Below are 22,677 nucleotides of genomic sequence, written 5' to 3' on the forward strand. Positions count from 1 at the left end.
CGAACCTCCACCTGTAAATCTAAAAATAAAATGAAAAAGGAAAGAAAAAACCTTCAGAAATGTTAACAGAATAAAATTTAGGAGAAGGACCCAACTTTCTGCAAGGACCTGTAAACATTTATACCTAGACACATAGCTAAGAACAGACACTTAGTTCATTCTGTTTCCTGGAGTTCACTCTCTCCAGATTCAGATAAAGAATGCATCCAGAGTCAGCATATGAATAGTTTCTCAGATACAGACTTAAATAAGAAATTCAGGTCCAGATATTGTTTGGGTTTGCAAATCTCTTCTCCTTCTCCTCCACCTTCCAAATCACTTTGTCGGACACAAGCCTAGAACTATGTTGAAAATGAATTCTGGAAAATCAGCTACAAATTTCTATTCTGATATACAAAGGGGAATGCAAAATAAGCTGGAATGATGCTGGGTTGAAAATAAACAGTAGAGCACATAGGTGCAAACTGTTATCTATACTTAAGAAAAATAGTTTAAACCCAGTGAGAACAGTTTGCATTTTCGACCATATCAGAAGACTTCTGTGATGTTGAAGACATGTACTTTTAAATTTGGATTTTTTAATGGTTTTATTGATGTATAATTTACATAAAAATTAACTGCATCAAAGTAAAGTGAATATTTTTATAAGATTTAACATACATATGGACTTGTGATGCTGTTATCACAATCAACATGATGAATATTTACATCACCCCAAAAGTTTCTCATATTTCTTTGTACTTTTTCTCTTAACCTCCCTATCTCCCATGCCCATTTCCAAGCAATTCTCTGTCACTATATATTAGCTTGTGTATTTTATACTTCATAAAAATTAAATCATATATACTTTTTTTGGTTTATCTTCTTTCACCTAGCATAATTATTTTGAGATTCTTCCATGGTGTCATTTGAATCAATGGTTTATTTCTTTTTATTGCTGAGTAGTACTATTACATTATATAGATAAAAAACAATGTGTTTGTTATTTACCTGTTGATGTACATTTCAGTTAGGCCCAGTTTGAGGCTGTTACAAATAAAGTTGCTACGAATATGTGTATTCAAAATTTTGTATAGGCATATTCTGTCTTTTCTCTTAGGGCAAATAACTTGGAGTAGAATGGCTGCATCAGATATCAGGTGTATATTTGACTTATTTAAAACCTGCCCGATTATTTTCCAAACTAATTATATTACTTTGTATTTCCACCAGTAGTACCTGAGAGTTCCAGTTGCTCCACATTCTTGTCAACCCCACTCTAATAGGTATGTAGTAGTACTTAATTGTGACTTTAATTTGCATATCCCCAATGACTAATGATGCTAAGCATGTTTTCATATGCCTATTTGCCGTTCATATAGTTTCCTTGCTGAAGTGTTTGTTCAAGTCTTTTGCCCATTTTATTCACTTTTCTATTTTTTTTTTTTTTTGTTAATGGATTCTGTGGGTTCTTTGCATAACTCAAATAAATGACTTTATCAGATACCCAATTTGCAAGTATTTTTCCAGTCTATAGCTCATCTATTAATTCTATTGACAGAGTTGTTTCCAGAGGCAGTTTTAAATTTTTATGAAAACCAATTTATCAATTTATCAACTTTTTGTTTTTTATGGGTCATGTTTTGCTATCATATCTAAGAAATGTTTGCATAGGCCAAGGTCACAAAAATTTCCTCCTATTTTCTTCTAGAAGTGTTATGATTTGGAGTTTTGCATGTATGTTTATGATCACTTTAAGTAACTTTTTGTATATGGTAAGAGAGTGTCGAAGTTTATTATTTTGCATATGGATATTCAATTATTTAAGCACTATTTGTTGAAAAGACTATCCTTTCCAAATTGAATTGCCTTTGTACCTTTGTCAAAAAGTAGTTGTTCATGTATATATGGGTCTATTCCTGGGCTCTATTCTGTTCTATTAATCTGTTAGTCTATCTATACACAAATGCCACATTGTCTTGATTACTGTGGAAAACGGCTTGCAGTAAGATAGTATTATCCCTCCAAATTTTTTCTTTTACAATGGTGTTTTGGCTATTCTAGGTGCCTTATGTTTCTGAATAAATTTTATAATGAGATTGCTAATTTTATTTTTTTATTTTTTATTTTTTTAAATTGTATACATGTTTATTTTCATTATAAATTTATTTAAATCACTTTAGACCCAGCATGTCCTTAGGTTTTCCCCATTCGTCAAACTGCTCTGCTGTGAGATAGCCAAGTTCAATAGCAGTTTCCTTTAAGGTTGATCCATTTTTGTGTGCTGTCTTAGCAATCTTTGCTGCCTTGTCATACCCTATATGAGGATTGAGAGCTGTCACCAACATTAGAGACTCATTCAGCAGCTTGTTGATCCTTTCTGTATTGGCCTGGATTCCCACCACGCAGTTTTCTGTAAAGGAAACTGAAGCATCCCCCAGCAGCCTGGCTGAGTGTAACACATTTTTAATCATCATTGGCTTGAAAACATTCAAGGAGTGCAGCCCATCACCAGCAACGGATCAGAGCTGGTCAGAGAATGACTTTGACGAGATGAGAGAAGAAGGCTTCAGTCCATCAAACTTATCAGAGCTAAAGGAGGAATTACGTACCCAGCGCAAAGAAACTAAAAATCTTGAAAAAAGAGTGGAAGAATTGACAGCTAGACTAATTAATGCAGAGAAGGTCATAAAAGAAATGACAGAGATGAAAACCATGACACGAGAAATACGTGACAAATCCACAAGCTTCAGTAACCGACTCGATCAACTGGAAGAAAGAGTATCAGCGATTGAGGACCAAATGAATGAAATGAAGCGAGAAGAGAAACCAAAAGAAAAAAGAAGAAAAAGAAATGAACAAAGCCTACAAGAAGTATGGAATTATGTAAAAAGACCAAATCTACGTCTGATTGGGGTGCCTGAAAGTGAGGGGGAAAATGGAACCAAGTTGGAAAACACTCTTCAGGATATCATCCAGGAGAACTTCCCCAACCTAGTAGGGCAGGCCAACATTCAAATTCAGGAAATACAGAGAACGCCACAAAGATACTCCTCCAGAAGAGCAACTCCAAGACACATCATTGCCAGATTCACCAAAGTTGAAATGAAGGAAAAAATCTTAAGGGCAGCCAGAGAGGAAGGTCGGGTTACCCACAAAGGGAAGCCCATCAGACTAACAGCAGATCTCTCGGCAGAAACTCTACAAGCCAGAAGAGAGTAGGGGCCAATATTCAACGTTCTTAAAGAAAAGAATTTTCAACCCAGAATTTCATATCCAGCCAAACTAAGTTTCATAAGTGAAGGAGAAATAAAATCCTTTACAGATAAGCAAATGCTTAGAGATTTTGTCACCACCAGGCCTGCCTTACAAGAGACCCTGAAGGAAGCCCTAAACATGGAAAGGAACAACCGGTACCAGCCATTGCAAAAACATGCCAAAATGTAAAGACCATCGAGGCTAGGAAGAAACTGCATCAACTAACAAGAAAAATAACCAGTTAATGTCATAATGGCAGGATCAAGTTCACACATAACAATATTAACCTTAAATGTAAATGGACTAAATGCTCCAATTAAAAGACACAGACTGGCAAACTGGATAAAGAGTCAAGACCCATCAGTCTGCTGTATTCAGGAGACCCATCTCACATGCAGAGACATACATAGGCTCAAAATAAAGGGATGGAGGAAGATCTACCAAGCAAATGGAGAACAAAAAAAAGCAGGGGTTTCAATCCTAGTCTCTGATAAAACAGACTTTAAACCATCAAACATCAAAAGAGACAAAGAAGGCCATTACATAATGGTAAAGGGATCAATTCAACAGGAAGAGCTAACTATCCTAAATATATATGCACCCAATACAGGAGCACCCAGATTCATAAAGCAAGTCCTTAGAGACTTACAAAGAGACTTAGACTCCCATACAATAATAATGGGAGACTTCAACACTCCACTGTCAACATTAGACAGATCAACGAGACAGAAAGTTAACAAGGATATCCAGGAATTGAACTCATCTCTGCACCAAGCGGACCTAACAGACATCTATAGAACTCTCCACCCCAAATCAACAGAATATACATTCTTCTCAGCACCACATTGCACTTATTCTGAAATTGACCACATAATTGGAAGTAAAGCACTCCTCAGCAAATGTAAAAGAACAGAAATTATAACAAACTGTCTCTCAGACCACAGTGCAATCAAACTAGAACTCAGGACTAAGAAACTCAATCAAAACCGCTCAACTACATGGAAACTGAACAACCTGCTCCTGAATGACTACTGGGTACATAATGAAATGAAGGCAGAAATAAAGATGTTCTTTGAAACCAATGAGAACAAAGATACAACATACCAGAATCTCTGGGACACATTTAAAGCAGTGTGTAGAGGGAAATTTATAGCACTAAATGCCCACAAGAGAAAGCAGGAAAGATCTAAAATTGACACTCTAACATCACAATTAAAAGAACTAGAGAGGCAAAAGCAAACACATTCAAAAGCTAGCAGAAGGCAAGAAATAACTAAGATCAGAGCAGAACCGAAGGAGATAGAGACACAAAAAACCCTCCAAAAAATCAATGGATCCAGGAGTTGGTTTTTTGAAAAGATCAACAAAATTGACAGACCGCTAGCAAGACTAATAAAGAAGAAAAGAGAGAGGAATCAAATAGACGCAATAAAAAATGATAAAGGGGATATCACCACCGACCCCACAGAAATACAAACTACCATCAGAGAATACTATAAACACCTCTACGCAAATAAACTAGAAAATCTAGAAGAAATGGATAATTTCCTGGACACTTACACTCTCCCAAGACTAAACCAGGAAGAAGTTGAATCCCTGAGTAGACCAATAGCAGGCTCTGAAATTGAGGCAACAATTAATAGCCTACCCACCAAATAAAGTCTAGGACCAGATGGATTCACAGCTGAATTCTACCAGAGGTACAAGGAGGAGCTGGTACCATTCCTTCTGAAACTATTCCAATCAACAGAAAAAGAGGGAATCCTCCCTAACTCATTTTATGAGGCCAACATCATCCTGATACCAAAGCCTGGCAGAGACACAACAAAAAAAGAGAATTTTAGACCAATATCCCTGATGAACATTGATGCAAAAATCCTCAATAAAATACTGGCAAACCAGATTCAGCAGCACATCAAAAAGCTTATCCACCATGATCAAGTGGGCTTCATCCCTGGGATGCAAGGCTGGTTCAACATTCGCAAATCAATAAACATAATCCAGCATATAAACAGAACCAAAGACAAGAACCACATGATTATCTCAATAGATGCAGAAAAGGCTTTTGACAAAATTCAATAGCCCTTCATGCTAAAAAACGCTCAATAAATTTGGTATTGATGGAACGTACCTCAAAATAATAAGAGCTATTTATGACAAACCCACAGCTAATATCATACTGAATGGGCAAAAACTGGAAAAATTCCCTTTGAAAACTGGCACAAGACAGGGATGCCCTCTCTCACCACTCCTATTCAACATAGTCTTGGAAGTTCTGGCTAGGGCAATCAGGCAAGAGAAAGAAGTCAAGGGTATTCAGTTAGGAAAAGAAGAAGTCAAATTGTCCCTGTTTGCAGATGACATGATTGTATATTTAGAAAACCCCATCGTCTCAGCCCAAAATCTCCTTAAGCTGATAAGCAACTTCAGCAAAGTCTCAGGATACAAAATTAATGTGCAAAAATCACAAGCATTCTTATACACCAGTAACAGACAAACAGAGAGCCAAATCAGGAATGAACTTCCATTCACAATTGCTTCAAAGAGAATAAAATACCTAGGAATCCAACTTACAAGGGATGTAAAGGACCTCTTCAAGGAGAACTACAAACCACTGCTCAGTGAACTCAAAGAGGACACAAACAAATGGAAGAACATACCATGCTCATGGATAGGAAGAATCAATATCGTGAAAATGGCCATACTGCCCAAGGTTATTTATAGATTCAATGCCATCCCCATCAAGCTACCAATGAGTTTCTTCACAGAATTGGAAAAAACTGCTTTAAAGTTCATATTGGAACCAAAAAAGAGCCCGCATTGCCAAGACAATCCTAAGTCAAAAGGACAAAGCTGGAGGCGTCATGCTACCTGACTTCAAACTATACTACAAGCCTACAGTAACCAAAACAGCATGGTACTGGTACCAAAACAGAGCTATAGACCAATGGAACAGAACAGAGTCCTCAGAAATAATACCACACATCTACAGCCATCTGATCTTTGACAAACCTGAGAGAAACAAGAAATGGGGAAAGGATTCCCTATTTAATAAATGGTGCTGGGAAAATTGGCTAGCCATAAGTAGAAAGCTGAAACTGGATCCTTTCCTTACTCCTTATACCAAGATTAATTCAAGATGGATTAGAGACTTAAATGTTAGACCTAATACCATAAAAACCCTAGAAGAAAATCTAGGTAGTACCATTCAGGACATAGGCATGGGCAAGGACTTCATGTCTAAAACACCAAAAGCAACGGCAGCAAAAGCCAAAATTGACAAATGGGATATGATTAAACTAAAGGGCTTCTGCACAGCAAAAGAAACTACCATCAGAGTGAACAGGCAACCTACAGAATGGGAGAAAATTTTTGCAATCTACTCATCTGACAAAGGGCTAATATCCAGAATCTACAAAGAACTCAAACAAATATACAAGACAAAAACAAACAACCCCATCAAAAAGTGGGCAAAGGATATGAACAGACATTTCTCAAAAGAAGACATTCATACAGCCAACAGACACATGAAAAAACGCTCATCATCACTCACCATCAGAGAAATGCAAATCAAAACCACAATGAGATACCATCTCACACCAGTTAGAATGGCAATCATTAAGAAGTCAGGAAGCAACAGGTGTTGGAGAGGATGTGGAGAAATAGGAACACTTTTACACTGTTGGTGGGATTGTAAACTAGTTCAACCATTATGGAAAACAGTATGGCAATTCCTCAAGGATCTAGAACTACATGTACCATATGACCCAGCCATCCCACTACTGGGTATATACCCAAAGGATTATAAATTATTCTGCTACAAAGACACATGCACACGTATGTTTATTGCGGCACTATTCACAATAGCAAAGACTTGGAATCAACCCAAATGTCCATCTGTGACAGACTGGATTAAGAAAATGTGGCACATATGCACCATGGAATACTATGCAGCCATAAAAAAGGATGAGTTTGCGTCCTTTGTAGGGATATAGATGCAGCTGGAAACCATCATTCTTAACAAACTATCACAAGAACAGAAAACCAAACACCGCATGTTCTCACTCATAGGTGGGAACTGAACAATGAGATCACTTGGACTCGGGAAGGGGAACATCACACACCGGGGCCTATCATGGGGAAGGGGTAGGGGGAAGGGATTGTGCATTGGGGAGTTATACATGATATAAATGATGAATTGATGGGTGCTGACGAGTTGATGGGTGCAGCACACCAACATGGCACAAATATACATATGTAACAAACCTGCACGTTATGCGCATGTACCCTAGAACTTAAAGTATAATAAAAAATAAAATAAAAAATAAAAGATAAAAAAATTTAAAAAAAAAGAAAATTGGAAAAAAGTTGTAGGACTCGGAAAATATCAAAAATATCAAAAACTCCTCAGATTTTGAGTTATGTTATTGCTAATAAAAGGGACCAGATATATAGGATCAAGAAAGAGTTTATTAAAGAAGGGTGAAATTCTATCATCTTTGAATGTCCCAGGAAAAGAATTTTCAATTCTATTTCTACTTATAGGAGAGAGTCCCTTAGGAATCTCAGTGTCATTTAGAAAGTTATTCAGATAAAAGAAATGTCATCATGACCAGAGTCAGCTAGAGAACACAAAAGAAACAGTAACTATAGACAAGTCAGTACATTGGGCTGAAAAGTAATAAAGACTAAAAAAAATAAATAAATAAATAAATAAAATTAATTACCCTATCAGACATCTGTGAACTCCCATGAACTAAAGCATTATTATCCCCAGCCCTAACGGCCCTGCATTCTTCCCCCTCCCAAAGTCATGTGTCATCTCACTATGAACTGGTCACTAGTAAGCCCATATTACTCAGAATGTTCTGAACCACACATATTCCGTTCTTACACATTTAACTATTAATAGACAAATAAACCCATTATATTCAGTCCTTTAACCAACAGGTACAGGTTCTTTTCTGGCCTTTCATTTAATCAGCTTTTACTTTATCTAAGTATTCAAAAAATTTTTCGAAGAAATATTGCCTTTGAACTTCTGGAAATGTGTTCTTGACAACAAAAGAAGAGAAGCCAACGTGACCATAGCAACAGGGATTGGAGTGATGGCACCACAAGCCAAGAAATGCTGGCAGAGCTAGAAGAGGCAAGGAACAGATTAGTCTCTGCAGCCTCTGGAGGGGGCCCTACTGACGCCTTGATTTCAGCCCAGTAAAACTGATTGAAAAAATATGAATCTATTGTTTTAAGATAGCAGGTTTGTACAGAGGCAACAAAAAAATACACCAAACTTAGTGTATTTGTTCAATGTGTTTTATTTAGCTCCATTGATCTGTTTCATTCTATGCCAACCTCAGAATGTAATTTTATAGTAAATTTTATTACCTACTAGCGTCTCTCCTAATCAGTACTCTTTTCCATTTAAAGTTTCATGCTTAAATGTGTCTGAATCTAAGCTGTGTACTGACTTTGCATACTCTAGCTAGAGAATTTTTTTTCTTACATTGGAAAAATTGACAACTAAGATACAGCAATTAAGCCAATAGTAATTACACTCTTTCTTCTAAACAAGCAATAAATAAATAGAGTATAAGCCATGATTCCCACTCACTCTATTTCAGTCTTGGAGGAAATGGACTGATCAAGAGTCAGCTTGCTTTTCTGGAGAGGAGCTATTGGTATAGACAGGGAAATAACAGAAGCCAGTTGAGTTGTTGAGCTACAATACTGACCTTGCTTGTTCAGTTGTTTTTAACCCTAATTTAATCTAATGACTTTTCCTATAAGACCAAGCTAATAACTAACAGCCATAACTCAGCCAGAAGGGATCATTCTCACCCTACCAATCACCAGTTATATCCATCCTTAGGAATAATATGAGGGATCTTGAAATTAGCCTACTCTTGACCACAGGTGGGAGAATTAGGGAATTAATTATTTGTGCAACTTCTTTATTTCCATTATTTTTATCAACAACACTAAAAGACATGACTTTTGAAAAGGAAACTGCACTAGTAATGTTTAAAGCAGTCAAAACATGGAAGTGAGTTGGGGTATTTGGAACAAGCTACTACAAATTAACTATGCAAATGCCTTCTGCAATTTACTAGTAAGAATTGAAAAAAGTAGCTGAAAAACATTTATCAAAAACATTCCCACATACCTCAGAAAGCAAAAGGTAACAATAAAAATTAAATGTCTAGAAAAAATTTAATTATCTTAAAACAATGAAGTTTTATGGAAAAGAATGACATAGATAAATGGAAAGAAATATTAAGCTCTCAAATATTCAAGCAAACCAAATATATATCTTATTAGTTTAATTATTCACGAATAAAATTATACATTTAATTCAACCACAAAGCCTAAATTAAAATTTTGAATATACAATGTTTAATCCATTTTTTCTCTCTTTAACAAACATCTATTGATTATTAACAATGTGAAAAAGCTTACACTAGGTTCTGCAGAAATAGCAGTAATTTAAAAACATAACGTCTTAATTCTGTGAGAGGGTAAATAAGAAGAGATACTGATAAGATTTTGAAGAAGAATATACTGATGAGTCTAATCTGAAGCTCACATTTTAAAGTCACTTCCTGTTTTAACTTCCCTCACACACACAGGATATATATCCAAATTTGACTCTAAAGGAAAACACATCACATTTTCCCTACAAGAAACAGCAGGTAGGAAGGGGCTGTCAAATTTTACCACAGATACAGAGAGTAAGAAAACGAAAATAATTGTGACTTACGAAAATTTCTTATGGAGCTATTAAAAAGCTGTGTTTGAGGAGAGGACTTGACGAAGTGAGAAAAGCTCAATTTGAGACATAAGAATAGGTGAAAAAATCATGATCCTAATTATAATAGGACTCTATGAAGAAACAAAGCTACGTATTAGGCTGGTGCAAAAGTAATTGCTGTTTTTGCCATTAAAAGCCATGGCAAAAACAGCAATTATTTTTGCACCAATCTAATATTAGCAAAAAACTATCTGGGTACAGAATTATCAATTTTGTGTTTTTTGTATTTTACACATTATCTGGTGTTGGCATGCAATGTTTTACAATAAGAAAAAGATAACAAAAGCAATTTTGAAAACTAAGTTATAATTTATCCATAATAGGGATTACAATATTGATACTAAGGGGTTATATATAGGAGAGGAGTCTGAATAGCAAATGTGAAGTCACATTTAAAGACTAGATTACAAAATCAAACATCACTAAATCTCTGTAATGATCCCTTGAGCAGAGCTTCCTGATTGCTGAACACATGGTGGGTGGCATAGCCAGAGAAGGCATGGAAGCTCAGTGCCATTTTTCCCATGCCTTGCCCTATGCATCTCTTTAGCTGACTCTTTACTATGTACATGTATATCAAAACTTCATGTTGCTAACTTAAATGTGTACAATACTTTTTTTTGAAAAATGGAATCCATTAAGCATCAACTGTCCAACAAAATGCTCTAAACCTTTCTGGGTCTCCTTGAATCTAACCTTCTTATTATATGGTTTTAATATCTATATGTTAGTTTCCACTTATGAACAAACAAAATGACAAGTGCTATAATTAAAATTTATTCCAAAGGAAAGGAGATGCTGCTTCACCTCCCATCTCAGGTTTGGGTGATGGTTACAGGTGCCTGGGAAGCAATGTGTATTCTCTGCACAGAAGTAGACAGCTGAGTCTCCAGGTTCAGTAGCTGCAATTTGCAGAGAGAGATGTTTCACTGTCTTATTCAATAAAACGGTGAGTCTTTGGCCTTGCCTCTTGGCCATATTTGAACGGATGTCTATAATGAATTGAGGACCTTTTCCAGATTCTTGCTTGTACCAAAGGAAGTAGTCTGAGGCACTGTCTGAATAAGTACAGTTGATAACAGAGTTGTCTCCCTCCTGAACACTCACGGTAGGAAGATGCAGCCCCACACTCTCTCCTCTGCTCACCCCTGTGCAGAAAGAAAAAGAAAAAGAAGAAGGTTTATCAAGTTATTATTCTCCAGAATTTTATTTTTCTACAGTAACTAGAGGAAACCTAAATGAAGCAAGTCTTCCCCTGGACATCTCAAAAACATCATCTAATATACTGTGTTACCTAAAACTCTAAACTCACAGTCCAGCTGCAGCCACAAGTACATAAATGAAGCTCGAATGCATGCCATCATTGTTCTTCCCAAATAGGATCAGTCATAAACCTACAATCTCCAGCCATAAAAGCTACTTCTATCATCGGGTTTTCCTTTTTTTCCTCTAAAAATCATAGTGGTTTCTCACATCGTCTACTCAGCCAATAGAAAAAGGCTCTGCTTCTGCCATAAACCTATTTATTCAGTATCCGCTAAAATGAACCAACCCTCCATGTGTTCCGCATTAGCAGAGAAGCACTGCCATCTTGTGGTCACATTCGTAGCTACTAAACTTGCTGTTTGAATGTTTTTCTATAACCCTGTGAGGGACTCAGATAAACAAAAGGAGCAATAGATCAAACAAATAAAGTCCTCACCCTGAGATTAAGTTCACAGTAAGAATGTAGACATCAAGATTGATATTATGCAAACTAATGAGTCATTGTTAAAAAGTTGGAAAGAGGTAGATGTTGCAGGTGTTTATGCAATGATGCACCAAGTTTACATGTTTGAAATCAGGAAAGCACCATGATTCACTCTCCTGGACGAAGAAAAGTAATATAGTCCCTTGCAGTCAAATCTATCATCACTATTTGTTTGTTACGGAGAAAAACTCTTTCTTAAAGGAATATGTAAGCCAAAGATAAGAGTAAGAGAGAGAGGACCACTCAGTATTTCAAGTGCATATTATCTCAGGTTCTGCTTCTCCAAGACTGGTCTTCCCCATGACCTTCTATTCCCAGAGACTTAACAGTACCAACAGTCAAAATGTGGAATCTTTCTTTGGTAAAGATGGCTTTAATAAAAGGTAAAGAATTAAAGTACAATGATAAAGGAGAAGGGGGACAAGTTCCATTAGTTATTAATACTACAACAATAGGAACAGTTTGACCCATAGATTGGGCTGGTTTGCAAGGAGAAATCTGGCAGGTTTTAATAAGTCTTCTCCTATTGCTATGTGGCTTGTATTCTGCAAAGCACAGAAAGAACAAGGAGAAATTCTCAGAAAACATCAGGCTGCAGGCTACCAAAAATGAAGCCACATGTAAATTTCTTATTAAGGTGCTTTTATTTTCTGATATCAAAATGAATGATATCAATATGGCATGTCCTTAAATACAATGACTGACTCATATCTTCAGTGGAACTTGCCTCTAAAATATAAGCCAACTCATCCGGCATGGACCGCTCTTGCCTTAGCCATTGCTAGCTCTGATTCCATATCTGCCGTTTTCTCCAAAACTCCACTACAACATTCTTGCCTAAGATATTGATAAAGTCCTTCAGTCTTGTACGTTTCTGGGTTTATCTCTCCTTGCCAAAAAAAAATTCTCATCTACTTTATTTTTGATACGTTCTGATTACTTCTGTAAAAATAAATCTATGGAAGCCAAAATATTGCCTGTGTCCTCTAGGAAGGATAGTGCAAAACTAAATAAGTGACCATGGGGAAAGTTTCCTCAGAAACCAATACTATCTCATTTCCAGAAGGAAAGCATCTTTCCTGTGACTCGTACTCACTAGGCCCCTGGAATTATAGAGACTCAATATAATTTCTTATTCACATCTTGCACCCTTCAGTATGTAAGGACAGTTAGGATGAAAAATATCAACTAAAATATACAAATATAGATATGTATACATAAAATGTGTAGTTTTATATATGTATAACTTCTCTGTTCTAAGGATTTTCCCTCTTCTCATTCATTCCTTATACAATATAATTCTCAAATCCTTTTTTGGATGAATTTCTATCCTTTCGGTAATGGATAATTTAGGTCAATATTTGGCCTTTTGAGGATAGCATTAAGAACTGAATGTAATGGTCTAAATATGACCACTCATATGGATCACAGTATTCCGCATATTAACTATGCCTTAGGTATAGCCATCCCCGGACAAAATTCCCAATCCTATGGTTATTTCATTGAATATTACCTAACTCATTGTCAATGTGTTGGCCCAGAAAAGATTTTCTAACACCTTCATGAACTGTCAGCTACACGAGGACATGTTACCCTTAGCTTCTCCATTCTAATTATTATTTTTTGGCAATGTAGAGTAATGCTCACTATGTCCACATCCTTCCTTCAAGGAATATCCACCCAACATAATGAATATATCTTACTATTTTTAGGAAAGTCCTTAGAAACGCCTCTGGGGGTTGAGGGTGGCACCATCACGTTTGGCTCACTCCTACAGCAGCTAGTGAGTCATGGACTGATTTCCTCATAGAATAACAGTGGCTCAGCCTGTGTATCTTTCTTGCCCAAAGTGGTAAATATTTACACAAACTGGAACTCTCCATTCTCATGGTCAAAGTGATTGAACCAAGGCTTTCTGGGAACCAAAATGCACAGGTCAGCCTGGTAGGGCTGCCATTAGATAATTTCTCTTTGTTCAACAATATGTGCCTGCAGGAATAGGCAAGAGTAAGAACGCTAAGGAGGAAGTGAGGAAATCCAGTTTCTTTCTACTCCTAGATCATTTACTATCTAATGGTTTCATACGGGCATCTTGGATATAGTTTTCGTGTTTGTAAAATGAAGTTGAAGTAAAAGGTATATAAGTGCTTTTATAAGTCTAAAATTCTTTTATACTATTTAACAGAGCAAATATTTACTGAGGACTGACTGTGTACAACACAGAGCATGGGAGTAGGCAGAAATTATCCTGCATCAAGGAACTCCAAGGCCATGGTCATGCCCACATGCAATCTAGTGGGTCTGAGGATTACCCCAACCAATCCTTGGGCTCCTTCAGAAGCAGAGACAGGGTCTTCTGTGATCTCAGCACAGAAGACAGCACTTCTGTGATCTCAGCACTCAGGAGGATCACTTGAGCCCAGGACTTCAAGGCTAAAGCAAACTATAATTTTGTCACTGCACTCGAGTTTGGGCAACAGAGCAAGACCCCTTCTCTTAAAAAATAAATATTTTTTGAAAGAGTAACAAAGTGGCTTCCTGATATGTATATGATTCACTGTTTGTTTGTGCATTCTGTCATTGTATCTTCAATTATAAGAAAAATTAATTTGAAAATTAGCCTCTATGTCTGTAACTGGGTCATTCAAAACTTCGCATGAAAATAATATTCCTTTCTATCAAGCTGTTACCCCTTACATTTAATTTCTATTTTTAAACCTGCAGATATTCAAATTGCAGTGTATTAATTTTCAAAACTAGAGTTTCTAAACTTTTTTTTTTTGTTTGTCTTTTTGAGATGGAGTCTTGCTGTCCCCCAGGCTGGAGTGCAGTGGGGCAATCTCAGCTCACTGCAAGCTCCGCCTTCCGGGTTTACGCCATTCTCCTGCCTCAGCCTCCCGAGTAGCTGGGACTGCAGGCTCCCGCCGCCACGCCCGGCTAATTTTTTATATTTTTACTAGAGACGGGGTTTCACCGTATTAGCCAGGATGGTCTCGATCTGCTGATCTCGTGATCTGCCCGCCTCGGCCTCCCAAAGTTCTGGGATTACAGGCGTGAGCCACCGCGCCTGGCAGAGTTTCTAAACTTTTTGAAGGATTCAGATAACTCTTCAACATGCCTTATTGCAACATTCATGATCCATCTTTCATTTAAAAGTTTTTAAGTTTAAAAACCTAAGTTTTAAAAATTCACCTGAACAGGAAACCACCCACAGTGGCCCAGTGAGACTGCACAGCAATCTCTCACGAGAGGAAGAGGCAATATTTCTAATGTATGAAGATATAGGGTTTTTTTAAAGCACTTTATGTAAGAGTAGTTTACGGATAATATGTGAGGAAGGGGGATGGTAACTCTCAGAAGAATCTGTGTCTCAGCTGGGTTAAGTAGAGCTTTAAAGAGTCATGGGAAGAGACCCCATTTCCCAAATTACACAGTTTGACAGAAAATTAGAGAATTCAAATATATGAAAATTCTAATAAATGAAAACTATTTGATAACATGCATTGCGAATTTAGAAATAAATAGTTTCTTGAAATCAGGAGATTAGAAAATGTTTCCAACTAGAGGTTGGTTGCTTAGAGGAAAAATAGGATGTGTGTATGATATCCACTCTGATTTAATTTCTACCTCCCCCCCTTCCTCTGTCCAGACCTTTCCCCACACACCCTGCAGGCTCTCACAACTGTTCTGACCAGGCCACACATTGCTGGTCAAATTAAATATTGTCGTCTCCCTATTCTCTTTCTGTTCTTGATCCTTATTTTATTCCTATTTTCTTCTCTTCTGTTTATTCTTCTTCCTTCTAGTCTCAGAGAAGATATAAGAAAAGATCAGATATCAGGGGTATTTAGAATAATTTCCAGGTCAGTGAATTTCATGAATTTTAATCATAAGAATTTAGAAACTGAAAACATGTAATGGAGATTTTTTCTAATGAGAGTCCATGCTCCCAATGCCCAGTAAAACTCCAATTCCCTTAACTCTGCTTACAGAATCATCTTCACAATGGATTCATAGACCTATGAACTCCAGCTTTCTGAGGTTTTATATAGAATGTCAGAGCTGAAAACCTAAGATGAACTTTACACACACATCACCCACCACCCCGTACCAGCTCCCTGTTATCTGTGATTTGACTGACTCGCATGCCCTCTTGTATCCTGTTCCATCCTCTGAGAACATCAGAAAAAGTCTTCATTTCTGGAACTCCTCGAGTGCCCCCTAGTGGACTGAAACCATCAACAAAGACCACTTTGCACCAACTTAGCTCCTCAGTAGTCACACAACACAGCCCCATTCCTTTCACGTTTCCTATGAAGGAAATGGAGGTGGTCAGAAAACAATATAACTGCCTAGATTGAATGGGGGTTAACAGTGAACCAATTACCACTTTTAAATGCCATTTCATGGAAATTAATATCTTAAAATAATTTGGCAATTCCCATCTTGTGCAATTTATTTGAATTCTCTGATTTTGTTTGAGAAAATCCAAAAAGATTTTTTGAAGTATTACCATAAGTGATTAATTTATTAGGATTTAAGAGCATATAAAAAGTGATGAGACATTAGTTTATAATCTACTGAAGAGTACAAAACTACACATGTCTATAGTAAAATCAATAAAATCTATAATAAAATCACACTGCGATCCTAAGCGGAGTGTGAACTAAAAGCTAATGATCCTAGAGGTGGAGGAAATACTTAGGAAGGTTGGACAAGACCTTATAAAGAGGGTGGTCATTTTCCCCTTTCTCTCCTTTTTCATGAGGATAATAGAATAGGATATGGATAAACCTTTATGATGGCTTTTATGACTTTTTGTTGATTTAATATTAGAAAGGATTGATGAACATTTGAAATTATTAAAAGTGATACAACATACTAGGTAAACAAAAATCTACTTTTACTACCACTCCCAATTCTGATTCTTTCATCGCTCATTACCCTAATTCTCCCTTCATCTTATCAATTTGGAGTTGATACTTCCAAATGTTTTACTATAGCATTATATACATGTACTAAATACAAAAAAAACTGAAAGTAAATAGTATTTTGGTTATTATTTTTAAATTTAATACAAAATGATGCATCTCATGCATACCTTTTTGTAACTCACATTATAAATTCAATAATGCATCTTGTAGAGCTTATTATATTAACACATATGGGAACTTCTGCTACATTGCATCCTATTAGAGATATACTTCAGTTTATATAGTCCTCTCCTATTGATGAAGACTTAAGATGATATGTGATACAGTTTGGATCTGTGTCCCTGCCCAAATCTCATGTTGAAATGTAATCCCCAAAGTCACAGGTGAGCGATGACTACCTGGGCTCGTGGTGTTGGGATAAAATAATTTACCATGACTGTTGTAGATAAAGAAAGGCAGATCTATTAAAGAAAGTATGAAAGTAGTTGCCAGGGAGCAATCAGCAGAAGAGGAGCTGATGGTAAGGAAACAAAGGCTTACTGGAGATTTTACAGGATGTTTTTGGGTTGCAGAGTGCTACATGCAGTACTGATAATGCCAAGGTAGCATTATCTAACTAAGGTAGCAAGGAACTAACTTGCATTCTTCTGTCAACTGAGGTTTTGGATGATAGATAGAGGTATTTGATGATAAGCAGGAAGTCTGTGAGTTAAGTATGTTGTTTGCTCAGAAGAGCTATAGGTTCTGAGCCATAAAGAAAGACCTATAACTGATCTGCTTCCTCTTTCTGTTTATATGTCCTGGACCATGAAAAAAAGGCAGATCTATAGCTTATTTGCTTTATCCCTTTGCTTTCCCCTGGTTCTGCCAGCCTGACTCCTTTTCCCTAATCAGGATTCCACACCCAATGCTGGAGGTCAGGCCTGGTAGGAGGGGACTGGGTCATGGGGGTGGATTTCCCCCTTGCTACTGTCCAGAGTTCTCCTGAGATCTGTTTGTTTAAAAGTGTGTAGTACCTTCCCTTCTCTCTGGGCTCTGCTTTTGCCATGTAAGATAGCCTCTCCCTCTTTACCTTCCACCTTGAGTAAAAGCTCCCTGAGGCCTCCCTAGAAGCAGAAGCCACTGTGCTTCCTGTACAGTCTGTGGAACTGTGAGCCACTTAAATCTCTTTTCTTTATAAATTATCATGTCGCAGCATTTTTTACAACAGTGTGAGAACAGACTAATACAACGGGTTTTTTTTTAACTATGAAATACAATGCTGCAATAAACTTTTTGAGCATTCTACTTTATTCACATGTTCCCATGTTCCTCCAGGAGCAAAGACTATGAGCCAGTGAAGGCATCTATGTGGCCAATGGTGAAAAACACTCCAGGCAGAGAGAAGATCAGGCACAACGGCTCTGAGGAGGAAGGGAGCAAATTCATGTTGCAATTATGGTGTCGGATGGTTTTCTTTTCTATTACTTTTCTTAATGTACATTGGAGCTATAGTTTATTGTTCATTTCATAGTATCTTGCTGAAATTATTGTCCTGACGTATATAGCTACATATAGTTTCTTCCAATCAGCACGAAGGTAATTCCAAAAATCATCAGTCAGCAGGAGGTAAAGGAGAAGGACTGGGACATACAAGGAAAAAATGTTACAGAACAACACTGAGGAAAAAAAAAGAATAACATTGGGCGTAAAAATTAAATTTATATATGCATACACATATATACATACATTTATATGCATATTTCTATACATACATTTATATAACAGGGGTACTTATCATAACAGAAATATACATTACATTTTCAAAGCAGTATGAAGAAAAGTCAAACTATCAATGCAAGGGAAGACAGGCTAAAAGGAAACAAGAAAAAATCAAGAGAACAAATCAATTTAAAATGGATCCAAGCATGTCAGCAATCAAAACATATATTTTTAAAAAAGAGTATCTGATTGAATCAAAATTTAAAATATTGATACATACTACTTAAAAAAAACAGAAAACAATCCTCAAGAAAGCTGAGCATATATGATGGGATTCTTCCCGCTGCTCCTGTGTTTAAGGACTGTAGCCACCTTCCTCATCTGCTTAACCCATTGCACTTGTCCTAAACAACTTCAAAAGAATTTCAATTCTTTTTCCTTTATAATGTCAGTTCTGCTGATGAGGTGGTAAAGGAAGAGTGCAAGAGAAAAATAGCAAGTTAGCTAAATTGGCTTCTGCACAGGTAGACTCTAATATTAGAGAAACAATAAGACACAGGTAAAAAAACAATAACATTTAGACAGAAAACAGAATGGGGAAAGAAAGGAAAACTGTCAGAGATAAAATACCAAGCAGAAATTAAGATTTACCTTCAGGAAAGAACAAATCTAAACATGAGAGAATTCTGCACCCCAATGGAACAAAGGAAAAAGAAGCCACTTCTGAAAAAGAGCTTTCAATTTTTATCACTGGTTTTTTGCAGTTTAGAATATTTCATAAGTTATCTGTATTTGTAATTGCACATTTCTCATTCCTCTAGAAAGAAACCCAATACAGGAAAATCTCATCATCAAAATTATACATGATCATTGTGTGCACGAGAAATTAGTAAAGCAGTGCATAAAGAGAGGTTTCAACTGCTTTGTTTGCGAATGTAATATTTACTTGGAGAGTTGTTATGGACTGAGTTCTATCCGACTCAAAATTTACATATTGAAGCCCTTACCCCCAGTACCTCAGAATGTAACGGTGCTTGAAAATAGGGTCTTTAAAGAAATAATTAAGGTAAATGATGTCACACAGGTGGACTCTAATTCAGTATGACTGCTTGTTCTTATAAGAAAAGGAAATTTGGACACAAACATGTGTACCCTCAAGGGCAAGACCGTGTAAGGACACAGTGAAAAGGCAATATGATCTGCAAACTTCAGAAGAAATTGACCTTGCTGACAACTTGATCTTGACCTTCTAGCCTGTGGAACTCTGAGATAATAAATTATGTTGTTTATGTCACCTAGTCTGTGGTATTTTGTTATGCCAGCCTTAGAATATTAATATAAAGGTCAATTTTATTGTCCCATTATATAAGACATATCACAAAAAACAATTTGACTGTTGAGCAAGGATTATAATTACATGACTTACACATCTTCAGGACCTGCAGGAACAATGACCTAAATTTTGTTCATAATATCTGACTATCAGTTACCAAGTAAGAATAAAAATATCACAGTTAGGATATATAATTTACATTAAATCTTTTCGACAAAAGCCAGAGGATATTGGGTATGTACTAGTTAAGTCTCAATTCTAAGGAGAGTCAATTGACTTAGTCAAGAAAGCAAACTCCAGGGTGGTCACCCACTGTTGTTATTAATACATAAGGCCACAACAGAGGAAACTACAGTTCAGCTACCCACAGTTTGAATAATACCCAAAGTTTTGCTAAATAGCATAGGCAATATTAGATGTTGGGTTTTTATTTGCAAAACTAGTGACATATTAGGTAACATAATGAATGATAGAAAGTGGTTTTTAAATAAAGGTATTTAAGATACATGTTTCAACTAAAGTATTTTAGAGGCACACCCTACCCTTGAAATACAGGATATAAACATCTAGAACAACTGTACCTTGCACTCTTAAGAATGATACCAAACATTTAATCCCTAAAAGATTCTATGTCCAGTCAGTGGTGTGCACAACTGAATGGATAAACAAATTGTGCTTTATCCATATAATAAGATACTACTCAGCAATAGCAATAATGAAAGACTGATACACATGAGAACATGGGGGAATCTAAAAAACGCGATGAATGAAAGAAACCAGGCACAAAAGAGTAACTACTGTATGATTCCATTGATTTGAAGTCTATAATGGGTAAAGTAAATCTAAGGTGATAGAAATAAGAACACCTATTGCCTCCAGAAGGTGAGTTGACTAGAAAGGCACACATAAAACTTTCTAGGGTGACAGAAATATTCTGTCTACAGATCATTTTGCAATTATCATTGTCTTCTCCCTCCATCTGAAGGAAATAGAAAATCAAAAAATAATGATGTATTAAGAGAGTTACATGCAAGAAAAATGACTTAGAATTATAATCTCCAGACACATCCTCATAGGTGAATGAATGCCTGTTTGTGTGGTATCCTAAAACCTTTTAAAATTGATTTCAATTTGCGCCAATGGTATAATAATATTCTGTGTATAATGTGCACAAAATGTTAATAGTAAAATTAATTTTATTAATATATTAATATTTCCAAATTCTTAATAAAATTATTGTAGAGTTTTCTCATAATTATATAACAATAATGTAAATAAAACAATAAGTAAGTAAAACAATAAATCAATAGAGAAATAAAACAAGAAAACTACTTTGATATCTCAGGCAGGAGTGGGAGGGGAGATGGAGGATGTTTTCCAGTTGCTTGAAGTCCTTGGTGCATGTCTCAGTCTAGTACAATCAGGAAAGAGAAACCATATAATTTCAACAGAAAAATATTAAGGATTAATAAACAGAGTGTTAGAGTAACAAGAGAATGAATAATATGAAGAACAGAAAACTCTGCTATTCCTCTTCCTGTAGGAATAGCAGACATAAGGTGCAGCCTCTACTCCTAGGGCAGGGTAGGATAACCAGGGTAGAGGTCTCTAGCCCCACCCTCAGGGCTGAGACCCAGATGTTATTGAAAAGACACAGCTGTGGCTCACTGGATGAAAGGGAAGTCTCTGTGGTGCTGTACCAGCAGAACTTGCTAGAAATCCACCCTCTAGAACATGGCAGAAAATCATCCTCTAGGACACTGGGGAAAGCTGTTCACGGGGAGGTGTCTCACTGCAGGCTCTCTTCCACAGAATCACCCCAAAACAGGGGGGTTCTGAAGGAAATTCCTGGGCACTGTGCACTGCAGGAAACTGGTGCAAGTGCTCTGCATGAACTGGACACTGGAGAAGACTCCCATGGTGCAGGATCCTAATGAGTGAGCACACGGAAAGCAGAAAGCAAAATCTTTTCTTCCTGACTCTCTACTACAAAGCTTAACATTGTGTCAACTGGCAAAGAAAAATGGTCGAAGGTTCCAGATCCACCTTCACAGAAGAAGCAAGGGTGAATTTAGAGCTGAGAGTCAATAAATCTATTCCTTCAACTACTTCAAGCTTCTCTATGCAACACACACATTCTTCTACACACATTTGAAACATGTACAACAAAATAATTCTATACTTCTATCTCCTTCGAGATACAGAAATCCATCTTGCAACTGAAGAACTTTTCATTCTTTCTCCAAAATGAAGAGATGCACAACCCCAAAAGTCATTGACTTTATCACTGATTACATTAGTAGTTCTTCAAATTCAGGGACAGTCCTTCCTAAATTGTTTTTAAAAGCAGGATCTTGTTCTGTCATCCAGGCTAGAGAACGGTGTCATGGTCACAGCTCAGTGTAACTTTGAACTCCTGGGCCCATGCAATCCTCCTGAGTAGCTAGGACTACAGGTGGACACCACCATGCCTGGCTAATTCTTTTAATTGTTTGTAGAGACGTTGTCTTGCTATGTTGCCCAGGCTGGTCTTGAAATCCTTGCCTCAAGTGATCCTCCTGCCTAAGCCTCCCACAGTGCTGAAACTACAGGTGTGAGCCACTTCACTCAGCCTGAAAATTCTGTTACCTTTACACTAAATTATAAAGTTTATTTCCAACAGCTTGTACATAAGATAAAAACACGATGTAGGGAGAGAAGAAAATGTTTGGCATATGTGCTATTGTCTCCCAATCAGGGCTGTAGCTTGGTCTTCAGTAAAATGTTCCATCTTTCAATTAGGGTACCTGCTTCTGGGTGATGGAATATGTAGTAAGATCAGTTAATTACAAGAAAATTCAGAATTCTTTCTGAACAGTCGGAATGATTGATATCATTGATAAAATAACTCAGAATTTCCACTTTCTTAATA

General features: G+C 36.7%; 1 long non-coding RNA gene and 2 gene segments (V, D, J or C); all 3 read right to left on the bottom strand.

Annotated features, from left to right (window-relative positions):
- The window catches only part of LOC104674124, an 840,972-nt gene that overhangs the window by 636,376 nt on the left and 181,919 nt on the right, over positions 1-22,677 (bottom strand).
- LOC104656245 overlaps positions 1-22,677 on the bottom strand; it is a 632,938-nt gene that overhangs the window by 601,628 nt on the left and 8,633 nt on the right.
- LOC104656287 lies at positions 10,902-12,289 on the bottom strand. The gene is made up of 3 exons (XR_004057333.1): positions 11,361-12,289; positions 11,059-11,196; positions 10,902-10,950 (listed from the first exon to the last, which is right to left on the bottom strand). It is a non-coding gene; the product is annotated as an uncharacterized LOC104656287 (long non-coding RNA).

This window comes from Rhinopithecus roxellana, chromosome 5 (genome assembly GCF_007565055.1).
Source record: "Rhinopithecus roxellana isolate Shanxi Qingling chromosome 5, ASM756505v1, whole genome shotgun sequence".
NCBI classification, from domain to species: Eukaryota; Metazoa; Chordata; class Mammalia; order Primates; family Cercopithecidae; genus Rhinopithecus; species Rhinopithecus roxellana.